Raw genomic sequence first — 15,469 nt, forward strand, 5'->3', positions numbered from 1 at the left:
ATTATCAAAGGATCAATCCATGAAGAAGATATAACAATTTTAAATATCTATGCACACCAACATAGGATCACCACAATATATAAGGCAACTGCTAACAACCTTAAAAGGAGAAATCAACAATAACACAATAATAGTGAGTGACTTTAATACTCCACTTATAGCAATGGATGTTCATTCAGACAGAAAATCAATAAGGAAACACAGGCCCTGAATGAGGCATTAGACCAGATGGACTTAACAGATATTTATGAGACAGTCCATCCAAAAACAACAGATCACACATTCTTCTCAAGTGCACATGGAACATTCTCTAAGATTGATCACATCCTGGGCTACAAATCCAACTTCGGTAACTTTAAGAAAATTGAAATCATACAAGCATCTTCTCCGACCACAATGCTATACAACTGGAAATCAACACGAAAAAACTGCAAAAAACACAAACACATGGAGGCTAAACAACATGCTACTAAACAACCAATGGATCACTGAAGAAGTCAAAGAGGAAATTAAAAATACCTAGAAGAAAATGACAACAAAGATATGACACTCCAAATCCTATGCGATGCAGCAAAAGCCATTCTAAGAGGAAAGTTTATACCAATTAAAGCCTACCTCAGGAAACAAGAAAAAGCTCAAATAAATAAGCTAACTTTACATCTAAAGCAGCTTGAGAGACAAGAACAGACAAGACCTAAAGTTAGTAGAAGGAAAGAAATCATAAAGCTCAAAGCAGAAATCAATGAAATAGAAATGAGGAAAACCATAGAAAAGATCGATGAAATGAAAACCTGGTTCTTTGAAAAGATCAACAAAACTGTAAACCCTTAGCTAGACTTATGAAGAAAAAAAGAGAGAGGACTCAAATCAATAAAGTTAGAAATGAAAAAGGAGAAGTAACAATGGACATCACAGAAATACAAAGGATCATAAGAGATTACTATATGCAACTATACTCCAATAAAACAGAAAACCTAGAAGAAATGGACAAATTCTTAAAAAAGTACAATCTTCCAAGACTAAACCAAGATGAAATAGAAAAGATGAATGGACCCATCACAAGAACTGAGATCAAAACTGTGATTCAAAAACTTCCAACAAACAAAAGTCCAGGACCAGATGGCCTCATAGGTGAATTCTATCAAACATTTAGAGAAGAGCTAACACCTATCCTTCTGAAACTATTTCAAAAAATCACAGGGGAAGGGACACTCCCAAACTCATTCTATGAGGCCATTATCACCCTGATACCAAAACCAGACAAAGATACCACAAAAAAAGAAAATTACAGGCCAATTTCACTGATGAACATCGATGCAAAAATCCTCAACCAAATTCTAGTAAACCACATCCAACAGTACATTAAAAGGATTGTACATCATGATCAAATGGGATTTATCCCAGGGATGCGAGGATTCTTCAATATCCACAAGTCCATCAGTGTGAAACACCACATTAACAAACTGAAGAATCAAAACCATATGATCCTCTCAATAGATGCAGAAAAAGCCTATGACAAAACCCAACACCCATTTCTGATAAAAGCCCTTCAGAAAGTGGGCATAGCAGGAACCTACCTCAACATAATAAAGGCCATATCTGACAAACCCACAGCAAACATCATTCTCAATGGTGAAAAGCTGAAAGAATTCCCACTGAGATCAGGAACAAGACAAGGATGTCCAATCTCGCCACTACTCTTCAACATAGTTCTGGAAGTCCTAGCCATGGCAATCAGAGAAGAAAAAGAAATAAAAGGAATCCAAATTGGAAAGGAAGAAGTAAAACTATCACTATTTTCAGATGACATGATACTATACCTAGAGAATCCTAAAGACTCTACCAGAAAACTGTTAGAGCTCATTCATGAATTTGGCAAAGTCACAGGATACAGAATTAATACACAGAAGTCAACTGCATTTCTATATACTAACAACGAAAGATCAGGAAGAGAAATTAGGGAAGCAATCCCATTTACCATCACATCCAAAAGAATAAAATATCTAGGAATAAAGAGAAAAAACCTAAAGAGACAAAAGATCTGTACTCTGAGACGTTAAGCCACTGATGAATGAGATCAAAGATGACACAAATAGTTGCTCTTGGATACTCTTGGATTGGAAGAGTTAATATTATCAAAATGACTATACTACCTAAGGCAATCTACAGATTCAATGAAATCCCTATCAAATTGCCAAGTACATTTTTCACAGAACTCAAACAAAATATTTTAAAGTTTTTTTGGAAGTGCAAAAGACCCAGAGTAGCTAAAGACATCCTGAAAAAGAAAAATGGAGCTGGAGGAATCAGGCTTCCGGACCTCAGACTATACTACAAAGCAACAATCATCAAAACCGTATGGTACTGGCACAAAGACAGAAATATAGATCAGTGGAACAGGATAGAAAGCCCAGAATTAAACCCATGCACCTACAGTCAACTCATCTATGACAAAGGAGGCAAGAATATACAATGGAGAAAATACAGCTTGCTCAAAAAGTGGTGCTGGGAAAACTGGACATCCACATGGAAAAGAATGAAATTAGAACACTCCCTAACACCACACACAAAAATAAACTCCAAATGGATTAAAGACCTAGATAAAAGACCAGACACTATAGAACTCTTAGAGGAAAACATAGGCCAAACACTCTCTGACATAAACAACAGCAACATCTTCTCAGATCCACATCTTAGAGTAATGACAGTAAAAACAAAAATAAACAAATGGGACCTCATCAAACTTCAAAGTTTCTGCACAGCAAAGGAAACCCTAAACAACACAAAAACCCCACAGAATGGAGAAAATCTTTGCAAGTGAATTGACTGACAAGGGATTAATCTCCAAAATTTATAAGCACCTTCTGGAGATCCATACCAACAAAACAAACAACCCCATCAAAAAGTAGGCAGAAGATCTAAACAGACAGTTCTCCAAATAAGATATACAGGTGGCCAAAAAACACATGAAAAGATGTTCAACATCACTCATTATTAGAGAAATGCAAATCAAACCACTATGAGGTACCACCTTACACCAGCCTTAATGGCTATCATCAAAAAGTCTACAAACAGTAAGTGCTGGAGAGGGTGTGGAGAAAAAGAAACCCTATTCCACTGTTGGTGGGATTGTAAATTGGGGCAACCACTGTGGAAAACAGTATGGAGGTTCCTCAGAAAACTGAAGCTAGAACTACCATTTGATCCAGCAATCCCCACTCCTGGGCATCTATCCAGAGAAAACTATGACTCGAAAAGACACATGTACTCCAATGTTCATTGCAGCACTATTTCAATAGCCAAGACGTGGTAACAACCTAAATGTCCATTGACAGAGGAGTGGATCAAGAAGATGTGGTACATATACACAATGGAACATTACTCAGCCATTAAAGGGAATGAAATACTGGCATTTTTAGCAACATGGATTGACCTAGACATTATCATGCTAAGTGAAGTCAGTCAGACAACGAGACACCAACATCAAATGCTATCACTTACATGTGGAATCTGAAAAAAAGACAGACTGAACTTCTTTGCAGAAAAGATACTGACCCACAGACTTTGAAAAACTTATGGTTTCCAATGGAGAGAGTTTGAGGTGTGGGGCGATGCTGGGGGTTTGGGATGGAAATGCTATGTCATTGTACAGCTATAAATGTAATAATTTCATTGAGTAATATAAGAAAAAAATAATGGAGGAAACTGGGCATGGAACAGGTGGGAACTCTCTGTATTACATTTGCAATTTTTTTTTGCATCTAAAACTGTTTGAAAAAGTAAACTTTATTTTACAAAAAATAATTATATATCATAAAAAAATAAAAGTGCTGAAAATCATACATGTGTTCTCCCCCCCACCCCATGAAGCCCCATTTTTCCCTTGCAGAACTCTAGCAACCGATGAACTTTAGGTACTTTGACAAGTTCCTGGACTGGGAACTGCTGAGGTCTTGCCTGCCTCTGACTTACCTGACAAAGGATGACTCTGATGGGTGCTGGAATCTGATCTTACAGAACCAGCAGGAGATCCAGGGTGCAGGTGGGCAGAGAGCAGCAATCAAAGTTGTCTTTCAGCCTCTGCAGCCTGTGATGCAGGCGTTCTTCCCCATCCTTCACCTTGTGATGGTCTCTGTCCCTCCAGACTGACCAGATGCTTCCCTGGGCATTCTCTTGACAGTCTACTTGGTTTTTCCTGGTTCTCTTGAAGTCCTTCCTCTGCCTAAAGTGATACCCGTGTGGTGTTTACCATGGTCAATCCAAATGATTTGTGTCATGCCTGTTTCCTAAACTTCTCCAGAACTCAGATATTAGTTTATCTGGCATCTCCAGAATCGGGCAGGAAGAGTGCTGATATGTTTGGCATGTTGCCAGTGCCAGAGAAACCTGGATAATATGTTCTTTTCCAAGTGAATAGTTAGCTTTCATTGCTTTTTTATTAGGTTGAATCATATGAAATTGCTGTTTTCATAAGTTAAAATTGCTTGAGTACCAGCATTTCAAATGTATATTTTCTACTCCCATGAACATTTTCTTTCTTTCTTTCTTTTTTTTTTTTTTTTTTTTTTTTTTTGGCTGTGGCAAACAGCGGCTTGATTTGAGATCTCAGTTCCCAGACCAGGGAATGAATTTGGGCTGCAGCAGTGAAAGCACCAAATCCTGACCCCTAGACCATCAGGGAAATCCTACCTACGAATATTTGCAATCTATTCCTCTCCAAGGTTCCTTTCTTTCTTCTTCTACACCCCAAGGCTTCCCCTGTGTACCCTCAACACAGCTTTTCATTTCTCCTGACATTGCCTTCCCTTGAGTCCTAGACTTCTGGAAAGTGTTGGCTACTTTCACTGTTCCCCCATCCACACCACATACTCGGGCTCCAGTCTGTTGCTGTCTGACCCTCCCTCTCTTGACCCTCCTGAAGCTGCTTTCGTAGTTTCTAAGCAGCTGTGGAATGGCTTCAGTCACAAGCTGATCCTGTTCTTTGCCCTCTTGGACCTTCCTGAAGCATGGAGACACTTTTGAAACTCTGACCTTCCGTGACTTCCATGGCCAAGAGAACTTTCCTGGCTGTGTAATTGACTCTTCTCCCCATCCCTGCCTCTGAGTCCTGCCCAAGGACATCCTCTTTCTCCCTCCTCTCCTTGGGAACCTCATGCATCTGCCATTGTAAGCCTCTGTGCAGCCTTCTCCCTGTACTCCAGGCCCAGAGTTTTGCTCTGGCTTTGATGCATCTATAGGACACAAACCAAGATTGTCATCTTTGTCCCCTAATAGCTTCTCTTTCTATTCTTTCCCCCATCAGTGGTCCTCTTTAATGTTTTTGCCTCTGGGTCCACCTCTGTGGCATTCCCACCACTCTTGTCCTGTGGTCCCAGCCCTCGGCCTTGACTGTTGCTTCCAGCATTCTAACTTTTCTCTACCTGTCTGCCAGCTCCACACAGTCACATGGTGAAAATAGCTATTGGTGAGCCTGCTTTACTTGTATTTGCATTTCCCACAGCCACCAGTGCTGAGCTTAAATAGGCCTTCGAAACATATATATTGAGTTCAAAGAAATCAGTCTTTTAAATTACAGATATAATCAGACTGCCTTGTAAATTTTGAAAAATAGAAGAAGAAGAAAAATCCCTCTGAAATCTATCTTTTCAGCCCACTCTGTACCCATTACTTGGTGTATTCTTTCATGAGTTTACCCACTCCTATTTTTACTTAATTAAATTAATTAATTAATTATTTTTTGTCTTTTTAGGGCTGCACCTGCAGGCATATGGAGATTCCCAGGCTAGAGTTTGAATCAGAGCTATAGCTGCTGGCATACACCACAGCCACGGCAACATGAGATCTGAGCCATGTCTGCGACCTACACCACAGCTCATGGCAATGCTGGATCCTCAAACCACTGAGCGAGGCCAAGGATCAAACCCACATCCTCAAGGATGCTAGTCAGGTTCGTTAACTGCTGAGCCACGATGGAACTCCCCACTCCTATTTTTAGGTATAGTTAACAAGGTTGTTATTGTTACACCACTGGTCTATGCAGAGCCCACAGAGTTTCTTAGCAAGGGCTGCAGTGCTGCTCACCAAATTTTTCCAGCTCTCTGCCTTCCTGGTGGGACTGTTCTTCCCAGCTCCCTGTGGTTATGTGAGGACCAGTTTTGGCCAATGATCAGTTAATTGTTGACCCCTCAGAGCACTCTTCACATGGTTATTCTAGCAACTCTGGTCTTTGAGAGAGATCATGACATAGAGAAGCCCTCAAGTGACCCATGAAGTGGAAGTGAGAAAAAAAAAGCTCTGTTTTCACCCTTTACAATTTTGGGTTTCTCTATTACTGTGGCAACTTGAGCTCAGTTGGAGATACAGATTGCTATTTCTGGGAGATTCTCTGACTTCACACTGTCATTTTACAGATAGAGAAACTGAGGCTCAGATAGGGGAAATGGCCTAAGTCCTAAAGGGTCAGTCTTGGCATGTGACTGAGCTTCAGCTGCTGGCATATACCACAGCCACGGCCATATGAGATCGGAGGCATGTCTGCAACCTACACCACCAAGTTTGCTGCACCTTTAATACCCTGCCCTGTTCCCCAGCATCCTGGGCCCCGAGGGAGGCCAGCCTTGTCTATGTTACCCTGCTTTTTCTTTCTGTTGTGTGGTAGCACTTCTGCTGTGGGCCAGATGTCCCTGGAATTTGTGTCGTGGACCTGCTCTAATTTTATATCTTGACAGATCATTTGATGGGGGGGTCCACTTTTGGAGCCTTCTGCAAAATGCCATGACACAGGTGCCAGCCTCAGCACTACGGCAGCTAGAAGGATGCTTCCTTTTACAGATTATCACCTTGAGTTAAGGCAATAGCATCTCTGTGCAAGTGAAAGTTCAACAATTCTACTTTGGAATTATCTGATGGTGACAAAGTCCTCAGATTCAAAGGTATGGGGATAATTAGGACTCCTGTTAATCATTCTGTATCCCTTTCCCCACCCCCACCCACCCAGCAAGGAGATTCACACAGATTAATTACTGCCTGCTATAAATAAATGCAGAGAAAAGCAATCTGCATTGGAGAGGCAGAGGGTAACTGTCATTTAATATATCACAGCTTTCTGCACACCTGTTCTCCCTTCGCTGTTGCCATGGAAACCACACTTTATAAGAGAAGCTATGCATAATTAGCATGGATAGAGGTCTATATCAATCAGAATAATTTGGAAGAATGCTAAAAACCCAAAGGAGCAGCCAAAACTACTTGTCTCAATAGGGAGGAATCAGATCTCCACTGTGTGGTAAATGAGGAGACAGTTACAGTAAGAAATCAGCAAAATTAGCAATTCTGGGTCAGCTGAAAAACAAGGAGCCAGCCTTCCTCGACTAGAGAGAAAGAAAACTTTGTCATCAAGTTGGTCTCTTTTCTTTTCAGTGCTTTTGAGAGTCACACAAAGGAGATACAAAGCTGAACAAACACGTGAATTAATTTTGAGGTGATGGGGCTCAGGTGATTGGAGCTGGGCTGGAGTGGTGAGGGCTCTGCACATCTGGGGCTCCCCCCGATGCTTTGTTAGGTAGTGAGGCTGTGGCTCCAAGACTCCAGATGTGGGAGGGGCAGGTGGCTGAGGGTGGGAGTCCTTCTGGAAGCAGTGAGCAGCTTTTCAATCAAAGTGTGGGATTTTTTGAGTGGTTGCAATCACCAAATTTCTTTCTAGTGTTGGGAAGGATTTCTGAAATAATCTAGGTCAAACACGCTAGATTTGCAGGGAGGAAAGGTACTTATGGAAAGATGCATCTTGTCTGAGGTTTCAGAGCAACTAGTGGCCAAGCTGGAGCCAGACCTCAGCTCTCTCTTGTTCACTTAGTGCCGTTTTCTAAGGCCACACTGACTGCACCACCACTGGGTTGATCTGGTCAGAAATTCTTTGGTCTTTATTACTGGGGGGATCAAACTCAGCACCTGGCATGAGAAGCCACCGGGATTTGAGCTTTTACAGTCTTTGACAATTTCTTCAGATGTGAACATGAAAATTCATTCATTTACTCATTCATTCACATGAGCAGCAAACATTCATTAAGTAAAATGGGATCATAGTCAGTTCTTTTGCGATAACACACCAGAAGGATTCCTGCAAACCGTACATTTACAGAGCTCTTACTGGACCACTTTTTATATTAATTAGTAGTCATTTGTTCAACATTTTATGTACTGAGTACATACTATGAGCCCACTCTATTGTAGGTGCTGAGCAAGGCAGAAAGATCTCTGCCCTCATAGAACTTGCATTCTAGGTGAAAGACTGTAAGTATGGAAACAAATAAGTAGGATAATTTTATGTAGTAATAAGGCCAGTGAGGAAAATAAAGTGGGGTGATGGGCCAGGGTTACGAGTTTTGATTTTATCTTTTTTAAAAATGTTAATCCCAAACTCCTAATTTGTCTCCCCTCCTTTTACCTATTGGTAAGCATAAGTTCATTCTCTATGTCTGTGGGTCTGTTTCTATTTTGTAATTTAGTCCATTTATATCCATTTAAAAAAATTTGCTTGTGGAGTTCCCATCGTGGCGCAGTGGTTAACGAATCCGACTAGGAACCTTGAGGTTGCGGGTTCGGTCCCTGCCCTTGCTCAGTGGGTTAACGATCTGGCGTTGCCGTGAGCTGTGGTGTAGGTTGCAGACGCGGCTCGGATCCCGCGTTGCTGTGGCTCTGGCGTAGGCCGGTGGCTACAGCTCCGATTCAACCCCTAGCCTGGGAACCTCCATATGCCGCGGGAGCGGCCCAAGAAATAGCAACAACAACAACAACAAAACAACAACAACAACAACAACAAAAATTTGCTTGTGTAAGTGATGTAAGATATTTGTTTTCCTGCCTGACTTACTTCACTTAGTATGATCATCTCTAGGCTCATCTATGTTGCTGCAAATGGCATTATTTCATTCTTTTTTATGGCTGAGTAGTATTCCATTGTGTATATGTACCACATCTTCATTATGCATTCCTCTGTTGATGGGCATTTAGATTGCTTCCATGTCTTGGCTATTGCAAATAGTGCTGTGATGCACTTTGGGGTGCATGTATCTTTTTAAATTATGGTTTGGGGTGCATGTATCTTTTCAAATTATGGCTTTCTCTGGATGCCCTGGATGTCCAGGAATGGGATTGCTGAATCAAATAATTACATATGTAATATGTAATTAAGATCTGATCTTAATTACAGTGAGTAATAATTGGAGGATTTTAAGCAGAGAAGTGATGTGATCTGAATAATCAGTACCTTTCCTTGTTCCTCAGAGGAACTGCTCTGGAGAATTCTTGGGCCAGCAGGGTCCCTTAGGCCTGTGCTTGGAAGTGCCCACTGCCCACAGAGCAGACTGTAGAGACAAGAGTAAAGGGGCCAGGGCTTGTGTATGTGACTTCTCCATCTCCTTTCAACTTTTCTTAATTCCTCACTCTATGCTTTATCTCTTTGTGGTCCTGCTAATAATTAAAATAATAAAAGATGAGAATAACTAGCTGCAGTGAAAAAGCAATAATAGCAGACTTCTATCAAATGAATCTTTACCATATGCCTGGCATTGTGCAGATTGCTGTGTGGCATTTAGCTCATTGAGTCTTCAAAACATGGAAACTATCATTAAGTTGATTTTATAGACATGGAAATTAAGGGTAATATTTCCAAGGCCAAACACCTAATTTAATGGTGGTACTCGGGTTTGAAACCAAAACCTGTCTGTCCTCAGTCTAACCTTTACATGAATTTGATAAATTAATAGCATCCATGTGTTAACAGAGAAAGTTTAAATCTTTCAGCTCCTATGTTTAAGGGAAATAGGAAGAAGGAAAGCATACACACATGGTATCTACTATGTGCTGGTCTCCACAACTGCTATACCTAAAATCCTCTCTGCAATTACTATTTCTTGCAACAGTGTTGCTAGACAGATGTCATGGAGTCCATCTTCAGGATGAAGAAAGGGAGATTCAGAGATGTTCAATAACCTGACTTGGGGCTGCCAGGATTTAGCCTCTAGACTATGGTGCTCTAGGGAAGGTCATCACAGCAGTAGAGTAGGGCAAGCCCACCTGGGAATTTGGTTGTTCCTCCATGGATGCCAAGGATGCTCTCAAGATAACCTGGCAGATGACTCAGGTGACTTTAGTCCCTGGGTGGGTTGTCTTTGGTCATTACTAGCCTCATCTGGGGGAGCTCAGGGGTCTTTGAGTCAAAGCACAGTGACCTCTGGTGGCAGAGCTCCTGATCCCTGCAGAAAGTTCAGTGGTTATGGTGAGTGTGGCCATAAGATTCCCCTGCTCTTGGTGGACAGTGTTCCCAAGGAGCAATTGTGCATTGTCTAAGTATGGCCAGTCAGGGGTAGCATAGGTCCAGGCAGAGCCCTGAATTTCTGCTTCCATAGGTATCATTCCTGCCTATTTGTAGCTGATGTGGCCTTCTGGTGGAGTCCAAGCTTCCAAGATGGCTCTTCTCATGATGTGAATATGTGGTCTAAATAGAGCCTTTATGGTTGCTATGAATATGCTTAACTAGGTATGAAATCGGAGTTCCTGTTGTGGCTCAGCAGAAACGAATATGACTAGCACCCGTGAGGACACAGGTTCAATCCCTGGCCTCACTCAGTGGGTTAAGGATCTGACTTGCTGTGAGTTGTGGCGTTGGTCACAGATGCAGCTCAGATCTGGCATTGCTATGGCTGTTGCATAGGCCAGAAGCTACAGCTTTGATTCAACCTGTAGCCTGGGACCCTCCATATGCTGTGGGTGTGGCCCTAAAAAAAAGAAAAAAAAGACATGAAATCTACTTACCTTGTCACAAGAAATTCAACATTTCATTTGTCCATGTAAGAAAAGGACGTGATCTCAGATTGCTAAAACATACTTCAGTTGTAACTTTTTGCATAATTATAAGGAATAGCTCTGTATTTTTTTCATCACTTGTAAGAACTTATACTAATCCTTGTGTGCACCAAGACTTTTATCATTGCTATCCATCAGGAGTTTGAAAATGGCATCATTAAATTGCCCTGATCAGGAATTGAGCATAGCCATTTGAAGACTGAAAAGTCTTGTTTGTGGAAACAATCTCAAATTTCCTTTTAAAATTTTTAAAAGAGATTTTATTTGAAGATTTTATATACATTCATTTAGTATCTTCCATGACATTATATTGAATTTTCTTGTGCTTATACAATAAGGTAAATTTATGATTTTTTCCCCCAAGTCCTGTATAGATATATGTCATCCACCAAACTCCTCAAGTCTATTCCAGTGTGGCAAGTATTTTCAGTGTTTATTTGTGCCCTGATGTGGAATGAGTTGGGTAGTAAATTTAAGAGCTTCCTGCTAAAGTACTTCTGGCTGGATTAATTAGGATAAAAGTACCAGCTCAAGGTCAAGGGTACTAAGTCAACACCAGAGAAAGAATAGTCAGAAGTCAAGGTCAAATTAGGGACAGGTGGATGGAGCTCAAAGATGGGGAAAGGATGTGGCAACAGGACTCAATTCAGTCAGGCTCAGAATGGGGAAGGGACCAGAACTTAAAGTCTGTGGTGAAATGAAAAGTTGACCATGGGTTCTTGGCCAGGACTGGTTAAGGAGGATGTCTTTCTAACAGCTGGTGTACTTGGCAGAGATGGAACCTTGGGGGGCAATGAATGGTAGATTGATGGCAGGAAACACTTGAGGACTCACTGCCGTTGAATGGGGCTAAGCTGAGGCAAAAGTTGAGAATGACTTGGTGGCGAGCAAGGACCAAATACAGTCTATAGAGAGTCAGTGTGAGTCTGAACTTGTCAGGCATTGTTGCTGAAGGAAGCCCCTGAGGTGTCTCTGGTGAGAGAGCTGGTCCTGCCCCTGGGGTCTTGCAGTCTAGGCATAGGTTGGAAGATTCAATTCTCCTGGCTAGATCCCTTCTAGCTCCAGTCTGTGTGGAGGACAAAGAATGCATCTTGGATATCCCTGGTGGGGCTGAGAAGGTTAAAGTGACCCTTTGGTCCAGGTCCACCTCCAGGGAGCTCAGGTGAGCAGCTGTGTCTCCGAGCCGTGGGCTCTATTACATGTCCACAGGACATGCCCCAGAGGGCCTCCCTCCCCCTCTGTTCAGTGGCATGGATAGTGGGGTGGTAGCTGTCCACTCACAGATGGCCTGTGACACAACTTGCCCACATATATCAGTTAGCCTTGGCTGCATAATAGACCACTTTCATGCTTTTTTTAGCTGAAAATCAAGACCATCTTTTTACCTTACAGGTTGGTATGGGTCGTTACTTGGACTTGGTCTGGACTTGATTGGGTTTGCTTATGAGTCTCTGGTCAGTTGGGGGGTCAGCTGGGGCCTGGATGGTTCTTGGCCAGTGGCTAGCTCTTGGCTGGGGTGGTGGGGGTGACGGGGTGGAATGGCTTTCATCCTTAGGAGTCCAGCGTGGGATGTTCACACAGTGGCAGGAATCTGAGAACAGTAGGGTAACAGCTCCAGTGAGAAAGTGCTTTTAAAATCTCTGCTTGTGCTTCATTTGCTTTCATCTCATTTTCTGAGGCAAGTCACATGGTTGGGTCCAGAACCAGTGCAAGAGGGAGAGGGTACCACCAAAGGGATATGTGATCACACTGGGTCATTATTGCAACAAATCCACCACACCGTCATTCAAGTCACGTTTGCAAGGAAGAATTGACCTAGGAGGCAGTAACTACCCCACATTAAAAAAATTATTTTATTGAAATATAGGTGATTTACAGTGTTGTGTTAATTTCTGCTATACAGCAGTAATTCAGTTCTACATATATATTTATACATTATTTTTCATATTCTTTTCCATTATGTTTTATCATGGGATATTGAATATAGTTCTCTGCACTGTACAATAGGACCTTCTTATTTATCCATCCTCTATATAATGGTTTGCCTCTGCTAATCCCAAACTCCCAAGCTTTCCTCTCCCATTCCCTCTTCTTGACAATCACAAGTCTGTTCTCTATATCTGTGAGACTGTTTCTGTTCTGTAAATAAGTTCATTTGTACCATATTTTAGATTCCATGTATAAGTGGTATCATATGGTATTTGTCTTTCTCTTACCTCACTTAGTATGCTCATCTCTAGGTCCATCCGTGTTGCTGCAAATGGCATTTTTTCATTCTCTTTTATGGCTGGACTACTCTACTCTTAGGAAAGCGGGGAGAAAGGATCCAAGCAAGTACCAAGCAAGTTCTGATTAATGCTGGTGACTTTAAATTCTTTCCCCAAACTTCCACTCTCTATGATTTAGCTGACTCTTGACTGGGGGCATGTTGGACCTTGTTTTGGACACCAGCCTGCAAATAACTACTGTCCTTTCTGCTTCCTCTGGGCTGGGTTCTTCCTCCTAGAATTCATTCTCCGAATACTTATGCTCAGAACCCATTTACTTCCCTAAGTAGACTTCACCCTTTCTAGGTTTAAAATTTATATATTACCTTTTCCTTTTACAGTCAGTAGATTCTTGGGGATCCAGGTTGAAGCAGGGTAAAGACTTTTTCTGGAACACTTATATGAACACTGTATGGGGTCTACTAATCTTGGTGTGCCAGTCAGTAGATTCTTGGGGATCCAGGTTGAAGCAGGGTAAAGACTTTTTCTGGAACACTTATATGAACACTGTATGGGGTCTACTAATCTTGGTGTGCCAGTCAGTAGATTCTTGGGGATCCAGGTTGAAGCAGGGTAAAGACTTTTTCTGGAACACTTATATGAACATTGTATGGGGTCTACTAATCTTGGTGTGTAAGCATCATTTCTTTGGAAAAATGCTTATCCCTTGAAAACTGGAATGGATAATGGGAAAGCTGGAAATAGCCTTGAAACCAGAATGGATGTTTTATTATGGATGCCATCTTTAATGGTATTTGTGTAGCAACAAAGCATATCTTGAAACTGGGCATTCTTTCTTTTTCCAGAATCTTATCAATAGTTATTTGGGCCAAGGTTAAGCATAAAGGATTGATTTTCTGTTTACTCCTTTGGCTTTTATATTGATTGTGTATTTATACTGTTGTACTAATATGGTTACTTAGATATACGTACATGAATAAAATATGTTTAATAAGCATGCATAAAATATATGAACTTGAAAACTGTTCCCTGGTGGAACATTAGTGTCTTGGTTGAAATATCTAAGTGACTTCCAAAAGAAATCATTAGTTCCACTCTAGTGTATTTTGTTCCTGTATAGGAGGTCATATTCCATACAACAATGATTCTTAATTTTTTTTGTTGTTGTTTTACAAGTCCTCTGAGAATTCTAGTAACTACTATGTACAGGACAGAACAGATTAAAACACAAACAAAAACAGCTGTTGAGTTGGCTTCTAGAGGGGAAGATAACAATTTTTGATTCAATCACATTATTATGGTGGAGGACCTTTAAAATGAGGAAATATGGTCCTGTGATAGATTGCAAAAATTCTCTTTATTACTCATCTTTCTCTGTGCCTATGGCTTTTGTAGAGTGACTTTACAACTCTTCTCATCAAGAGATGAAGTACATTTCCTCATCTCTGCATCTCAACTGGGCTTGTAACTCACTTTGCCAATACAATTTGGTGGAAGTGACAGTTGCCAGTTTTGAATATAGTCCTCAAGTGTTCTTGTGCTCTCAGCTCTCTTTCTCTTGGGGTTTCATCTTCTACTCATGTGATCAAGCCCAAGTTATCTTGCTGCAGGATAAAAGATAATGTGGGCTAGAACCAAGTCAGTCTGAATATTCCAGGCAAGGTCACCAAAGATCAACAAAGCTTTCCCCAGCAGCTGACTACAGATACATGAGTGAGTGTAGCCAAGTTCACAAAAGCCTGGCTTATATTTGCTGAACCACTTATCTAACCTATAGACTCCTGAAGAGTAGGAAATATTCATTGTTTTCAATTACTATGTTTTTAGGATGATTTGTTACACAGCAATAGCTAGCTAATACAGCTAGAATCACAAGAATGTAAGCTTCTTAAGGGAAGGATTCATGTCTGATTTTCTAGATATTAGGAGCTTCTAGCACGCAATAGATGTCTATTATTAAATGATTATTAACATTGTACAATATGATTACTTTGGTTTCCTGGGTTGTGCAATGTGATTATTTTGGTTTCCTGGGTTGGAGGGCTTTCTGGTGGCACAGCTAGGAGGATGGTCATTTCTCTAACAATGTAATTTCTGTACAAGAGGAATGGCTTCTGTAGCAGAGATGCTAGTTTTTCCACATTATCTGCTCTCACTTATCTATTTTGTTCCATTGGCCTACTTTTTTTAATCCTTCCACAAATATCACTGTGTCTTCATTACTGTAGTTTTATGATAAATCTTAATAATAAGTTCTCCATCTTTGTTCTTCCTCAGCATTCTCTTGCCTATTTTTGGCCCTTTACTTTTTCATATAAATTTTAGAATCAGTTTATCAATTTTCTCTCTGTCTCTCTCACACACACACCTACAAATAT

Source organism: Sus scrofa, chromosome 13 (genome assembly GCF_054392235.1).
Source record: "Sus scrofa isolate SSC_HxYL_T2T_F1_AM1 chromosome 13, Sscrofa_HxYL_maternal_Yorkshire_Landrace_v2.0, whole genome shotgun sequence".
Lineage (NCBI taxonomy): Eukaryota > Metazoa > Chordata > Mammalia > Artiodactyla > Suidae > Sus > Sus scrofa.